The sequence below is a fragment of the Emys orbicularis genome, chromosome 7 (genome assembly GCF_028017835.1).
Source record: "Emys orbicularis isolate rEmyOrb1 chromosome 7, rEmyOrb1.hap1, whole genome shotgun sequence".
NCBI classification, from domain to species: Eukaryota; Metazoa; Chordata; order Testudines; family Emydidae; genus Emys; species Emys orbicularis.
The window spans coordinates 51846183-51861227 of record NC_088689.1 but is presented as its reverse complement, the minus strand read 5'-3'; positions in this window follow the sequence as shown (position 1 = coordinate 51861227).

Genomic DNA, 15045 nt, shown 5'->3' with positions numbered 1-15045 from the left:
CGGCCGAAACAAACAAAAAAAAACCCCTCGAGCACTGCCCCGCCGAACAAAAGAAAACAAAAACAAAAACACCGCAAGCGCCCCCCGCCACCCCAACATTGGCCGCCCCTTCTAAGGTGCCGCCCCAAGCATGTGCTTGGTTGGCTGGTGCCTGGAGCCGGCCCTGTATAGTGATATGTTGCAATAAAGCTGCAAAAACTACCACAGTAAATAACTGCTGTAACAATCTCCTTCTTGTTGTGTTAGTTCCAGCATAGATTTTCTTGTGCTCCTCCTCCTGACATCACTGTTCTGAGGAACACTCATCTTTACAACCATTAAGAAATATTTCTTCTTCTTAAGATTCTAAGAAGACAAGTAAAAATGAAACTATAGGAAACAAAAAGGGGTTCTGGACCAATATGACATTTCAGTAGGGTAGTTCCATTTGTCAATGGATGCTAAATCTGTGCAATCTCTGCTTGCTGTACTGCCAACAGCGCTCTACCATGTGTTTGTCTTTCTTTTTGGCAGAGTTGCTTAGCTTACTTACCAGCCGTTAGCGTCAGTATCTGTTAGTCACTTAAAGTTTTGCTTTGGGCTGTCTATGAAACCAAACCTTGGGGAACACCCAAATGGAGCCTTTCACCTCTAGGTCAGTGGTTTGAATTTGGCCCACGTTGCTCGTGACTGGAAGTCATTACCATCTGAGGACTGTGGGACAGCTTATGAGTTGAAATTCCCAGTCTTGTCTGTAAAAGAAAAGTGTGCCTTCCATAAACACCACCACCCCGCATTTGGCATAAACGGGTGTTTCTATTAACAATCTGAACTAAGAAGCTAAAAACTGAATGGACAAGGAGACTGAATTATGCTTTCATCTTAGAAGTGGTTCCTCCAGACATGGGTACAAGGATATTACAGAGGGGTGTGAGGAAGCTTTCAGTGATGCTGTCTGTGCTGTTTATGTTCCATGGGTAAAGTGGTTTAGAGCTTCAGGGCTGACGCTTGCATCTTCCATGAAGAATAATTCATTTAACATTCTGAAAAAAAAGAAACATTCTTGAGATTGGCAAGTAATGGCATCCCTGCAGTTTCAGAGATGCATGGTGATTTTCATGCAGTGCTTTCTGGAGAAGTCTCACTTAATCTGTTTAGGTGGCTAGAACTAATATAGAAAAAGGCTGGAGGTAACATCTGATGCCTTCAGCCTTTGAAATCTGGAAAATTCAAGGGCCTCAGAACAGCCAAATATCAATCTCATGAGGACAATAACCAGTATCGCTCCTCTTAAACCTGCTTAATTCTCATTCATTAAGGTGAATAGTTTATCAAGGAAATAGGACAGTACAGAATCAGGCAAAATCTAAAAAGCTCTGCATGCTGTCTCCTTTTTCTTTAGCACTTCCTAGACAGATTACTGTCACCTTTGGCTAGTATATTATATGGAAATATATCTACCTCATTGAGCTGGAAGGAACCTTGAAAGGTCACTGAGCTGAGTCCAGTCCTCTGCCTTCACAGCAAGACCAAGTACTGTCCCTGACAGATTTTTGCTCTAGATCCCTAAGTGGCCCCCTCAAGGATTGAACTCACAACCCTGGGTTTAGCAGGCCCATGCTCAAACCACTGAGCTATCCTCCCCCCAATACTGAGCTTATCCTCTGACCGGCTCCCCCTCATGGGATCTTACACTGAAAAAATCAGGAAATGACCAAGCCCAGGTGCGGTAGCGGGTGGGAAATGACCTGAGAGGCCCTGCAGTTTCCAGCCCACTGGCTGCCCACCACTTCTTACTGAAGCACGTCCAAGGCATGAGCCCTCACTCTACTTGCAAGTCCAGGTTTGTCTGAATGTTGCAGGGAAGCCTCAATAAAGTCCATCCAAACTCCCATACTATCCCTACCCCCATACTGAGCTCAGTATATCCATCAGGCACAGATGTTCCCAGGGTTCCTACTGGGGTAAATGTCATCTTTTTTTCTTGTTTCTTTAGCAGGTACCCAGTTACTTTAAGTGAATATATTACGACATATCAGTAGCAGTTCATCTGTAGGGGAATGGCGAAATCTGATAAACCTGTGGCAGAAGGCTAAAGGAATGGGAAAATCAGAGAAAAAACAAATAGCCAGAGATTGAGATTTTCAGGGGATTCAGCCATACCACTACGACTGAAATTAACTCGATCTGTGTGGCTAAATCTTTGAGTTGGTTTTGAAAATATCCACCAAAATGTTTACTGGCAGAAAAGGAAGCTCTGCCTTGAGTGATCCAACTGACTGTTGTTTTAGCAATCCCTGATTGGGTCCTTGATCTTATATAAGGCCATGGTGCATACCAGGAAATGTCCAGGCAACGATGTGGATCCCTTGCTAGCTGCCATGATCACCTTGCTTCTCTGCCTCTCAACTCTCGATATTGACCTCAGGTTCCGACTTAGATCCGGACTCCCAGTTGACCCCCAGAACTCCAGCACTGACTCTGAGACCTGGTATTGACCCTCAGTCCGATTTCTGACTCCGGCTCTGATCCTTGGCTTGACTTCTGACTCACTCAGACTCTGGCTTTGACCCTCATGTTGACTCTTGACTCAGACATAAGCTCTGACCCCTGGCTTTGGTTCCTTGCTCCCAAGCTCCTGCCACTACTTCTGTCCAGAATCCTGAAAGTTTGTCTGGACCACTCCATAAGCCGTGGAGAAATCTGGCCCTGTGGGGACATGGAGGCAGGGCGCCATCTTCTCGGCATGTCCAAAGGGCACCAGACCCGCCTGAATGGAGTAACAGCCTCCAGAAAGAACTTCTCATGTTGTGAACACAAGTGATGCAGGTCTCATCTGAGAACCAGGCCCTGCAGGTGCAGATCCCATGGCTACACAAAGAAAACAGTGTTGTGGGCCTAACTGGCACAGTATGCCACCAAGAACCAGACAGGTGCAGGACGAGAAAACAGCACTCCAGATGCAATGTGACTGTGCACCTGGGCCTATAGTTCCCCTCCTGGAGCATTTCAACAGAGACTGCCAAAAATTTAAGGATTTCCTCAACTTGTGTTACATGCTGTTCCTGCTCTGTCCTGGTTCTACCCCAGTGACCAGGCAAAGGTAGGACTCATAATTAGTCTTCTGATGGGAGAAGTGCTGGATTGGGTTTTGCCCCTACTCAAACAATAGAAGTCGATACTGTCAAACTGTGATGCTTTCCTCCAGTCCTTTTCCTATATTTTTGATGACCCCACCATACTTGCTCTGCCAAAGCAGCTCAACAAGGGCAGGGATCAGCCACTTCCTATGCCACCCACTTCAGGCTACTCTGTATCTGATACAGAGTGGAATGAAGTGGCCTACCTATTCTGGTGGGGATTACGTGAGAGATCAAAGATGAGCAACTCATGTGGAAACCTCCCCCAACCTCGATATCACCATACGCATAGACAACACGCTGCGTGACCTAAGTGAAGAAAGGAGGGAAGCTCCTTTGCCACCTAGCTGATGTTCCCAAGTGCCCGTCTTCAGCTCAGTCCTAGAACCCATGCAAATCGATGGCGCCCATTGTCACATGACCTCCGAGGAGAGGGAGTGCTTCCTATACCATGGCTTGTGTTTCTACTGTAGAGAAAAATGCGACCATCCTCTGACCGGCTCCCCGTCATGGGATCTTACACAGAAAAAATCAGGAAATGACCAAGCCCAGGCGCATTGGCGGGTGGGAACTGGCCTGAGAGGCCCTGCAGTTTCCATCCCACAGGCTGCCCACCACTTCTTACTGAAGCACGTCCAAGGCATGAGCCCTCACTCCACTTGCAAGTCCAGGTTTGGCTGAATGTCACAGGGAAGCCTCAATAAAGTCCAGCAGAGGACATTCCTGGACTCTGGTGCTGTAGACAATTTTATAGATGCCAATATGGCACAAGCCTTGGGCATCCCAGTGCTATGAACTTTGGTTCCATCCCTGTCTCTATCCAGCCGTACGTACTACCTCTACGAACTCTGCGGCCACCAGATGGGTCTGGCAGATGCACAAGGTCCAGGAGGAGCTTAAAATACATCTTGAGATTGCAAAGGACTACAATGACACACTGACTGTCGCTGTTCGGGAGGCCTGGTGTTTGCTGTGGGACAGAATGCGTAGTTCTCAGCACAGCTCCTCTGCATGGACCAGCCCTATTGCAAATTGGACCACCAGTACTTTTGCTCATACCTTACTGGCCCAACTGGACCACCATTATCTCAGCCCATATCAGCCAAGTGATCAACCTCATGGCTGTTTGGCTCCAATTACCTAGATCTTTCAGACTACACCCAATAGCCATACATCAACAACCCCTTTGAACACTGAACACAACCACCTTCCCCCAAGTTGAGGCCCAGAGTCACAACAAATATGTGGTTCGTGAAATACTGGATTCTAAAATGAAATGTGGCTCTCTCTGGTATCTCATTGATTGGGAAAGGTATGGCCCCAAGCAGTGATCCTGGGAGTTGATGTCCCACATCCACGCACCTGACCTCATGGCAGCCTTCCATGCAGCCCACACAGATAGGGGTGCTGTAAGAACCAGTTGAACTTGAACCCAGGCCTGGAGCACTACTAGGCAACCCACAGCCTCGCACTGCCACCTGGTGGCAGCTGTAATGTAGCCGCTGCCTGCAACCCACAATTTTCAGGGATTGCATGCCATGGGAAGTTCCACCTCAAGTGATCTGACAGTGGTTTTAGTGATCTCTAATTAGCTACTTGATCCCATATAAGCCCATGGGGCTTACCAGGAAGTGGAATCCACATTGTTGCCTGGACTAGCTAGCTGCCATGACCATTCTGCTTCTGAACTCCTGGTATTGACCTCAGCTCTGACTTGGATCCTGAATCCTGATGGACCTCCAGAACCTTAACTCCTGGTATTGACCCTTGGCCCGATTCCTGACTTTGTCTCTGATTTTGACTCTGGCTTTGTCCCTCAGGCTAAGTCTTGACTCAGACACCAGCTCTAACCCTGGCTTCAGTTTCTGGCTCCCAACCTCCTGTCACTAGTCTTGCCTACCTTTGTCCAGGGTCCTGACTCTTAGACTCATAGACTCATAGACTCATAGACTTTAAGGTCAGAAGGGACCAATATGGTCATCTAGTCTGACCTCCCGCATGATGCAGGCCACAAAAGCTGACTCACCCACAACAGAATCTTCCAGCCTGCGACCCCTGCCCTATGCTGCGGAGGAAGGCGAAAAACCTCCAGGGCCTCTGCCAATCTACCCTGGAGGAAAATTCCTTCCCGACCCCAAATATGGCGATCAGCAGAACCCCGAGCATACAGGCAAGATTCTACAGCCGGACTCTCATTTTACCCGCTATGGCCCGTTAATGCCTATTTGACTAAAATCACATTATCCCATCAAACCATTCCCTCCATAAACTTATCAAGCCTAATCTTGAAGCCAGAGAGGTCCTTTGCCCCCACCGTTTCCCTCGGAAGGCTGTTCCAAAATTTTACCCCTCTGACGGTCAGAAACCTTCGTCTAATTTCAAGCCTAAACTTCCCCACGGCCAGTTTATATCCATTCGTTCTCGTATCCACATTACTACTAAGCTGAAATAATTCCTCTCCCTCCTTGGTATTAATCCCTTTGATATATTTAAAGAGAGCAATCATATCCCCCCTCAGCCTTCTTTTGGTTAGGCTAAACAAACCGAGCTCCTCGAGTCTCCTTTCATAGGAAAGGTTTTCCATTCCTCGGATCATCCTAGTGGCCCTTCTCTTAAGGAAGGGCTCAAAATTAAAGACAGGCTTTGCTGAATAGGGATGGTTATTATTCACATGCTTAAAGTTAAGCACTTGTTTGAGTGCTTTGCTGGACTGGGGCCTATGTTACCAGCTCTGTGAATGCCAGACAGCCCAGGATTTTCCATAGCTGAAGCCTAGTGTTCTGTTTCCCTTGGATATGAATGGTCTCCTTTTGTTTTGCTTCTGTTATTTGATGTTTATACAATTTAAAATTTGATTTTTTTTACATCATTTGCTTCCCGTGCTTGAAGTTCACTACCACATCCTTGCACTCCCCAAGTCCCCACTCTCCACCGCCTCCAATAATAATAAAATCTGAAAGGGCTCGTTATTTTCTCTTTACAGCTACAACAAAATGGAAGTAGATTTAGCTGTGCTGTTCCCCTCAGATACCTGGCAGAGCTCCTTCCCTCTGTCTCCAAGTTCTCCTTGTGAAGAATAAGCACAGCTGATCACATGGATAATGCTTAGTTCATCAGAGTATGTGTCAGCCAATGGATTTTTTCTTTGGTCTTCAGTTCTCCATCATCACATTTTGCATTCTCTAAGTGCAAAGCAGTTACGGTGCCACAATTTGCTTTTTCCCCCCCTATATGGCAAAACAGAATAGAATTTCATAAGGGAACTTGCCCATGTTAGAATTTATCAACAAAATATTATGCACAGCTCTAGATAAGGCACCAACGTATTTCCTCACCTATGTCCAGTTTGAACCCAAGACTGCTGTGAAGGAAAGATGGATGCTTCATTAACTTAATGATAACTTTTGTTGTAATCCTTGAATAACTTTGCATAGACAAGATCCTGCTAGCTAACTTCAGAGTTTTCATTGTCATCTGGTGTAAACGAAACTTTATCATTTAAAACCTAATCTGATTGTAAAGGAGTTCTTCATTCCCTGAGAAGCTACAGATACCAGTTACTCATGAAGAGACAAGACAGCATATGCGTAGTGTGCAGTATAGATAAGCATATGGCATGTGTACCTTTAAAAGAAGAGAATATTTATAATTCTTTTTATGTTAAGAAAAGTTGATGTTTAAAACTGAACATGACCCATCTTTTCATACTCCATGTGCTAGATACACATGTAGCGCCCTGTTTGACCTCCCCATTGCACTGCACAGCGTGATGAAGAATAGGTAAAGGGTTTCCATTTCCCTATGGAAAATTCACAAAGCAAACGTTAGAAACCACTCCAGTCCAGTTCATATTTGGAAGACTGGGGAGCAGGGAGTTTATGAATTGTAATGGGCCAAGCAAAAATATGTCCATGCCTATTTCTTCCAAAAGGGAAAAGGAAAAAATCAGAAATCTCATGCACAATAGGATAATAAACTTCTTGGCTGCTGGATTAATTTTTTTAAGAAGCAAGGAATTCTGTTGTAGTACACATGATATTAAATCCCCTTGGCCACAATTATCTTCAGTGCAAATTTCCCAGGATATCAATTTCAAAACAAGTGAGTGTAATCAGCATAAGTGAAAAACAAAAAGGGTGAATTGTATGTTTAAGGTGTTGAATATACAGGGATGACTAATCCCTGTATATTATAATATATTATAATATAAAATAAATTGGAGATGGTAAGAACTGAATCCAGAAGACATGAGGCCTATGGGTTGTAGTGACTACTTATTTTTCTGTCTGTATCTTTACCTTCCTGCAGTGACTGCTTCTTGTCAGATTTCTTCACTTCATAACAGAAAGCACTAACCTGTTCCCAGAGTATTTTGTTCTAAGTGGCATGTTGAAGCACTGGGAATGTTTATTGGCAGATGTGTGTGGTCCCTTTAATATAAGAATGTATCAAGCCCATGAATGAGCGAAAGCAAAACTAGATTAAAGTATAGACCGAGGTGGCCAACCTGTAGTTCTTCAGAAGTTAATATGCAGCTCCTTGTAAAGGCACCGACGCCGAGGCTGGAGCTACAGGTGCCAACTTTCCAATGGGCCAGTGGGTGCTCACTGCTCAACCCCTGCCCCCACTCCACCCCTTCCCGCCCCCTCCCGAGCCTGCCATGCCCTTGCTCCTCCCCCCCCCCCCCAGAGCCTCCTGCATGCCACGAAACAGCTGATCAGGAGGTGCGGGGAGGGAGGGGGAGGCGCTGATCGGCGGGGCTGCCAGTGGGCGGGAGGCACTGGGAGTGGGGGGGGGGGAAGAGCTGATGGGGGGGCTGCTGACGTATTACTGTGGCTCTTTGGCAATGTACATTGGTAAATTCTGGCTCCTTCTCATGCTCAGGTTGGCCACTCCTGGTATAGACACTAGAGGCTTAAGCCTACGGCAACAGCTCTTGGAGTCCTACCATACCAGCTTTCACTTTAAAACACAGTAAGTTTCTAGCCTTCATCGTTGTAAAGAAAAGCTTGAAAATATTACCTAAGTGTAACCAGTGCAGTGATGCCTACTTGAGTCTGCAGACAACCTGAAACAAGAGCTCAGAGAGGTCTGAATAATTACCTATGATCTCAGGGAGATGTGATAACTTCATCTGCTCTCGGGAGCTCTACTAGAGCAGCGCAGCAGAGGACTCTAGTGTGTGGCAGGAGAAGAGTGAAGCAAGCTAGGCCCACCCACCCAAGCAGATTTACCCTAGTTGCTGGGTTAAGTGTGCCCTCCCTCTGCTGCAATTCCTGCTCCTCCACAGGGGATGAGCAGTGAGAAGGACCCTTGTTGCTACACCTGTTGCACTCAAGCAAAAGACGTCTTCGCTATGGTTCCTCTGGCAGAGATTAGAGCCCCATGCTACTACCACTCCCAGTGGAACAGGGTGACAGCTCAGGGGCAGGGTGATGGAGGTGGAGCCATGGGATGACCCTGTGCTGTGGTGTGCCTAGGGCTTGGATTGGCGTAATCTGGCCCTGACAAAAAAGATTGCTGCCATGAAGACCATACTTGCATCCAAGTTAATGCAGCTATTATCCGCCCCACCAAAGGATCAGGGGGTAGCCGTGTTAGTCTGGATCTGTAAAAAGCAACAGAGAGTCCTGTGGCACCTTTAAGACTAACAGATGTATTGGAGCATAAGCTTTTGTGGGTGAATACCCACTTTGTCAGACGCCGCCAAAGGATGCTGTTCATTTTCTTTAAGTAAGTTGCTTCACTAGCAATGGCTGTCATATTTTCAACCCAGTAACAGAGGATTTAACACTGAGAAACAATTTCCTTTGTTGATTGGTGCAGCCACTCCTGGTGCCTTCAGTAATGGTTTGTCAATGTTACCATTATAATTCCTGAGTTTTAGATGACAAGCATCTTGATTGTTTCACACTCAGCAGGCGTTAGAGGCTGGCATTCAATTCTGCACCAGCTAAGACGGATACTCGTTTGTCCAGTGCTCCATTAGGAGTGTGCAAATTATTGGGAAATAGTTGGGAATATCTCTTAGTATTGCATTTCGTTACAGATAAGACAGAAGTCAGCCCTGCATTTTTACCTGTATTCTCCTGCTCAGTGAGTTGTAATCATACAGAGGGCCAGATTCTCAGCTGGTGTGAATTGGCATAGCTCCAATTAAATCAACTGAGTGAAATCAATGTATTTCAGTGAAGCTACACCACTTCACACTGGCTGAAAATCTGGCCCATTAGCTGTACAAGAAAACATTCAATACACTTGGAGACTGCAGTATTACCATAGTGGGCCACTAGATGGGATGCTTGCATTAGATTCTCTGGGAGTGTAAATTGTTGAAGGGCTGGTGCTTTTGATGGTAATGAAGCACATCTATGTGCAAGAGATGCATTATGACTCAGATCTTTTTACACCATTCTAACAGAGCTCTCACAGTTCCCTTGCCAGGATTCAGGCACTGCCAAGCACAGCAGCAGTGGCTGATGTGCTTGTCAGGTAGGTGTTTTGTATAATCTTCCTCAGCATCTTTTCTGCACACGCTACTTCTGAATGGTGGTTCTTCCGAGAAGGATGATATGGCACCGGGAAGTCTGCTGTCATTCTCAGGCATACCACATTCCCAGTGCAGTAATTGGGGAATAAGGGTGTGATCGCTGATCTGTGAATGTGCAGGTCTCTTGGGAGTAGCTACAGTCACTTTTTTTTTTTTTAAAGAACATATTGGCTCTTAAAATGGAAAGAGGATGTAAATACTTAAATATATGCCTAAAAATGAAATGGTCAAGCCCTACAACTGTTCATGCATGTAAAAGCTCATCTTAAGCTCCAACAGATTTCAGGCCATACACAGAAGGGAATTCATACTCTGGGCTTTCTCCTGCTTTGCCCACCACCATTTTGCTACTGCTAAGCCATTAGCTATTTTGATGATACAGTATTTATGTAACGATTGGCAAAGCTGAAAGTATGTAGTAAATCCCAGTCTAGCAAGGGAAGTTAAATAAAATCAAGAAGATATTGCAGATGGAGGCTGATGATGAAAACAGAAGAAAGTCAGACCAGCCTAGGGATCAAGTAAGCTAATGTTATTGCCAGGAGAACATTCCTAAAGATGAGTGTTGAAATGTTGATAGCAAAGAGCTTTAGTTATCAGTTCTTAACTGCCAGTTCAACTTAATTTAAAGTCAAAGTTTCACAGAAAGGAGGCATTAAACCCCACTTTATTATAAAGCAGCAATAGGATTAAGTAGGGTGAATTTACAAAATCTCCAAAGCTATAAACGTGAGGGGAATTGGATAACTTGATGGTACTGGTTAAAGATGCAGATGAATTACCAGTGATGTGCAGACCACGGGAAAAGCTTCTGCTTCTGTGTGCTGAGTGTATCCTGACTTGCTGCAAGATAGCTCAGCAATAGGAATTTATTAAGGACTTTCTCTTTACAGTACCTTGTATAGAATAGACATGTGACCCATTGACACGCATGATTTTTTTCAGACTAATACTACTATGAAGTACATGATATAGATCCTTGAAAGCAGTAGTTTTGCACACCTTTTAGGTTTTGTCTGAATAGAACTGTTGTAGCACTTTATACCAATATCGTTAACACAGTACCGTCCCCTTATCTGAGCATAGTTTTACTGGTATAACTGCTTAGACTAGTATAGCTAGTCCGGTATGGAAAGGGGAACAAGCTATATAAATACAAGGCACCTTTATACTGGTATAACTGCATCCACACTAAGGATTGTGCCAATATAATTATTTCAGTTTGGCACCCCTAACTGTAATAGATATATTGGTACAAAATCTGTATGTAGCGCAGTCTTTATACAGTCAGCAGAGCAGAGTTCAGTTTCTCATTCAGTTACCGTAACTGATACTGAGTAGCTGAACTTTTATAAAAGCATGTATCAATGACAGCTAAGAAAAGGGCAATAGGAATACGTTAAATGTGTTCCTACACCTTATGATTATCAGTAGCCACACTAGATACCCTGGCCACAAAATCAAGACAAGTTTCTAACGATTGGTATATACTTAATTTCAGTCACAAAACTATACATTTTTATTACTTCATATGTCTCATAGAGGGAGGCAGATTCTGAAGGATGGAGGTTGGGAAGTCAAAGGTGTTAGAAAAAGAAAATATTCTCAAGCAACAATGAGTATCTGTGACTCATTGTCTGATTTCTGCTCATCACTGAGGAGGGCAATTTATGTGTATTCAGACTTGCCACTAGGACTACGAACATCTCAATGTCTTCTATTGTTTGAGTAAATCATCTCAGAGTCTTTTAATCCCTTTCCTTAGGCTAAGCAGTGTCTGCATAACATACTATTCTAAGCTTGCTGAATCAATGATACTAGGAGTTTTTCCCCTCAATTCATAGCAACATCATTTCATAATATAAACCTTATGCTTATGGCAAAGCCTCGTTGAGATATGAAAGAAAGTAGATCAGATGTGCCAGAATGCTAGAGATAGTTCTGGAATAGACACAACTGCCCAGGATGTAGACAAGAACGGGTAAGTATCCCTGTGTACAAGGAAACATCTTGTGACCACTTAATACCTCAAAAGGCAGAAAAATATATATACCTAGATCTTATGTAGTGCTTTTTATCCCTAGATCTAAGATCTTCACAAAGGAGATAAGTATGGTTGTTCCCATTTTAAATATGGAGAAACTGAGGCACAGAGAGGTGAAGCAATTTGCTCAAAGTCACCCAGCAGGTCAGTGCAGAGCCAATGCAGAACCAGCTCTTCTGAGTCCAACTCAACTGAGTTCCTATCCACTGGAACACATTGCCATACAGGGTGTGACGGGGTGCACTCATCCCAAACTGGACGAGAAAGGGTTAGCTCCTCATTTTGGGCTGAGGAAGCCATGCCCCCGTGTCCCTACTGGGCATGCACCAAGTGCAGTACAAGTCACTAAAAAAGAGCAGCCCAGCTCACTCTGAGCTGACTGCTGGAGAGGAAGGATGTCCATTGCAGGCTCCTGCCTGGGAGCAGTGGCAGCCCCCAAAAGCCGTAGCCAGAGGCGCTGAGACCCCGGCAGATGCCCTGATACCTGTGGACACCCCAGGGACTTCAGAGCCACCGGGACCAGCCCAGGCAGAGGAACCTGGGAAACCCGAAGTCACCCAGACCATGGATGCAGGAGTCACAGTAAGAAATAGCCCAGGGGAGGGACTAGCTATAGTCCCAAGCATAGTTAGTGTTTTGTGGTTGGATCCCCTCTGACTCAGTGGAGAAATCACTCGCTGCCGCCAGGGCCTTGGGCTGGGACCTGTGGAGTAGGGAGGGCCCAGGTCCCCCTACTCCAGCTACCAAGCCTCCTCTCCATCCCACCCCGGGGTGGTGGCCCACACCTTTTCAGGCCATCAGGCCACGCCACCCTGTAAATCAGGGTATCTCTATTTATTCTGGCCACTAGGCCTTGCTGCCCAGCAAACCAGAGTAGCCTTGTGGACTCTGGCCGCTAGGCTTCACAGCCCTGCAGAAAAGGGTCACTTGGTGATGTTAGCCCTTAGGCCTCACTGCCTGGAGACAGAGGGCGGCTTGAAGGATGGGGTGCACTCACCCCGCACTGGATGCAGTCCCCACACCCCATCACACAGGGAAGAACCTTATCAATGGAACTGGAACTCATCTTTGAGGGGAATGGGATAGGAAGTCCACTCTAGAACATCCATCCTAATTGTATGGTCAGAAAATCTGTAGATGCATGTAGTTAATATTCTTCAGCAGAACTATTATCCATTGTTATTGCTGGCTGTACCACCCAAGATTTAACGTGAGCTGTCCTTCACTTCCTGAGCTGCAGATAAGCATTCATAATGGACACCATGGTCAGTAATTGGGCAGTAGTGTCTTCAGTGACGAGGGATCTCCAATACAATCTCTTATGATGGTATGTGCCTTTCCCTGAGCTAGCACCATTGTGGCTCAGTCGGGATTTCCCAGTCACTCTTCACTTGCCCCTACAAAGCAAAGTTTCTTACCATTAAATAAGATGCTCTGAGACTTCAAACTCAGTGTTGCACCACATGCTCTTCTGCATTCTTGCCCATATGGACAAGGTAGATTAATTTGATGATATGCCTTGGATGATGGACAGTCCTTTCATATAGGAATTAGATGAGGATTCTCATATAGTATATAATAGAATTTATTTTCAGAGAGCCTATCTCAAAATTAAATTCAAACATCTACAAGTGAAAATACAAAGTGAAATTCAGGAACTCAAATGTAGTCACATATTTGGACATTCCCTAGATTTTTAAATGTACTAGAATGGATATTGTTATGGATGTTGTTGATACCAGTGCTCTCAATTCTGGATTGATAAGATATCAGATAACTCAGCTCAATCAGTTTATTAAGCATAGATAAATCGGCACAATACAGAAAGGGTTAATACTTTACCCAATCTGGAGAACAGGCTTGCTGTTCACATTTTCACTCTGTTCCAAAATCTTGAACTAAATTTTTCCCATATTTATACCACACTTGTTTACCACAGAGAGATTTCACAGATTTTACTATATTATCACAAGCCTGTCATTGCTTTTCTTATCTAGTTTTCTGCATATTTTGAAAGACATCTCTACTAATTGTACCAATTATCCCTAGAAGATAACCAATTGTGCCTAACACACCATTTATATTTGGCATTGCTTCTGACAGGTTCTGCATACACAAACAACAGAGGTTACGTACAGTTTACTGGCTAGTAAGTTTTCACAATAAAGCTTGGCGAGAGTACAGAGCATGTGGGAAATACAGTTCATAGTTATACAGCTTAGCATGAATGCAAAACATTCTGAGTAACTTATCATATTGGCTAACAATATTAAAGAGTAAAGGCTGGTTCCTTGTACCTGCTATGAGTACTTTGTGCTGCTCCGTTGGCACAAAGCAACCATAATGCCAGCTTTGTGTATGGGCAATCATAGGTGGTGCACAGCCAGCTTAGTGGCCCACTGCCTTCTCCTCCTCCTGGTTGCAAAAAGAGCGCCTTGAGGTCATTGACAGTGCAAGTCATTTGTGAGATCGGGATCTTAGCGTATTGCAGGTCTGGAGTGCTGCTCCCATCCTATAGGAGTGTTTACATTGATCACCCATGTGTATGGCCTGGTGCTGGGTAGACTTGGTTTTGTAGAGACAGTGTGGGAGAAAAATAAAGTAAATGTCTGAGAGCGACAGCTTCCTTTGTCCCCCAAGGGCTTTCTGAAATTCTGTGTTTGAATGCTCATTTTTAATGGGACAATGTCTACTTAAAATCTCACCTTGTTTGGAAATGTTTCCGCATTGCTCTTACAAGCAACACCTAAGGCCTGGTCTACACTACCCGCCTGAATCGGCGGGTAGAAATCGACCTCTCGGGGATCGATTTATCGCGTCCCGTCAGGACGCGACAATCGATCCCCGAATCGACGCTCTTACTCCACCAGCGAAGGTGGGAGTAAGAGCCGTCGACGGGAAGCCGCGGAGGTCGATTTTGCCGCCGTCCTCACAGTGGGGTAAGTCGGCTGCGATACGTCGAATTCAGCTACGCTATTCGCGTAGCTGAATTTGCGTATCTTAAATCGACCCCCCCCTGTAGTGTAGATGTAGCCTAAGATTGCTACGGCTGAAAGAGAGTTATGAAAAATAATTACCTCTTTTGTTTGTTTAGTTTGTGCATTTGGCAGCACTTTGCCAACAGTCAGTTTCACTGTTTCCCCTACGCAGTCAATAAGTCAATTTCCCCTTTTGTTTTTGTGGGGAGGAGGGCTTGTGGGGCAAAAAATGGTTAGGAAAATGTTATTGTAACATGACAGAAATTATGGGCAGATTTACTACCTGATAACACTGGTCTACAATTTTTGAGAAGTCGTCTGCTTCAGAGATAAAATGTGCTATTTATTATGTAT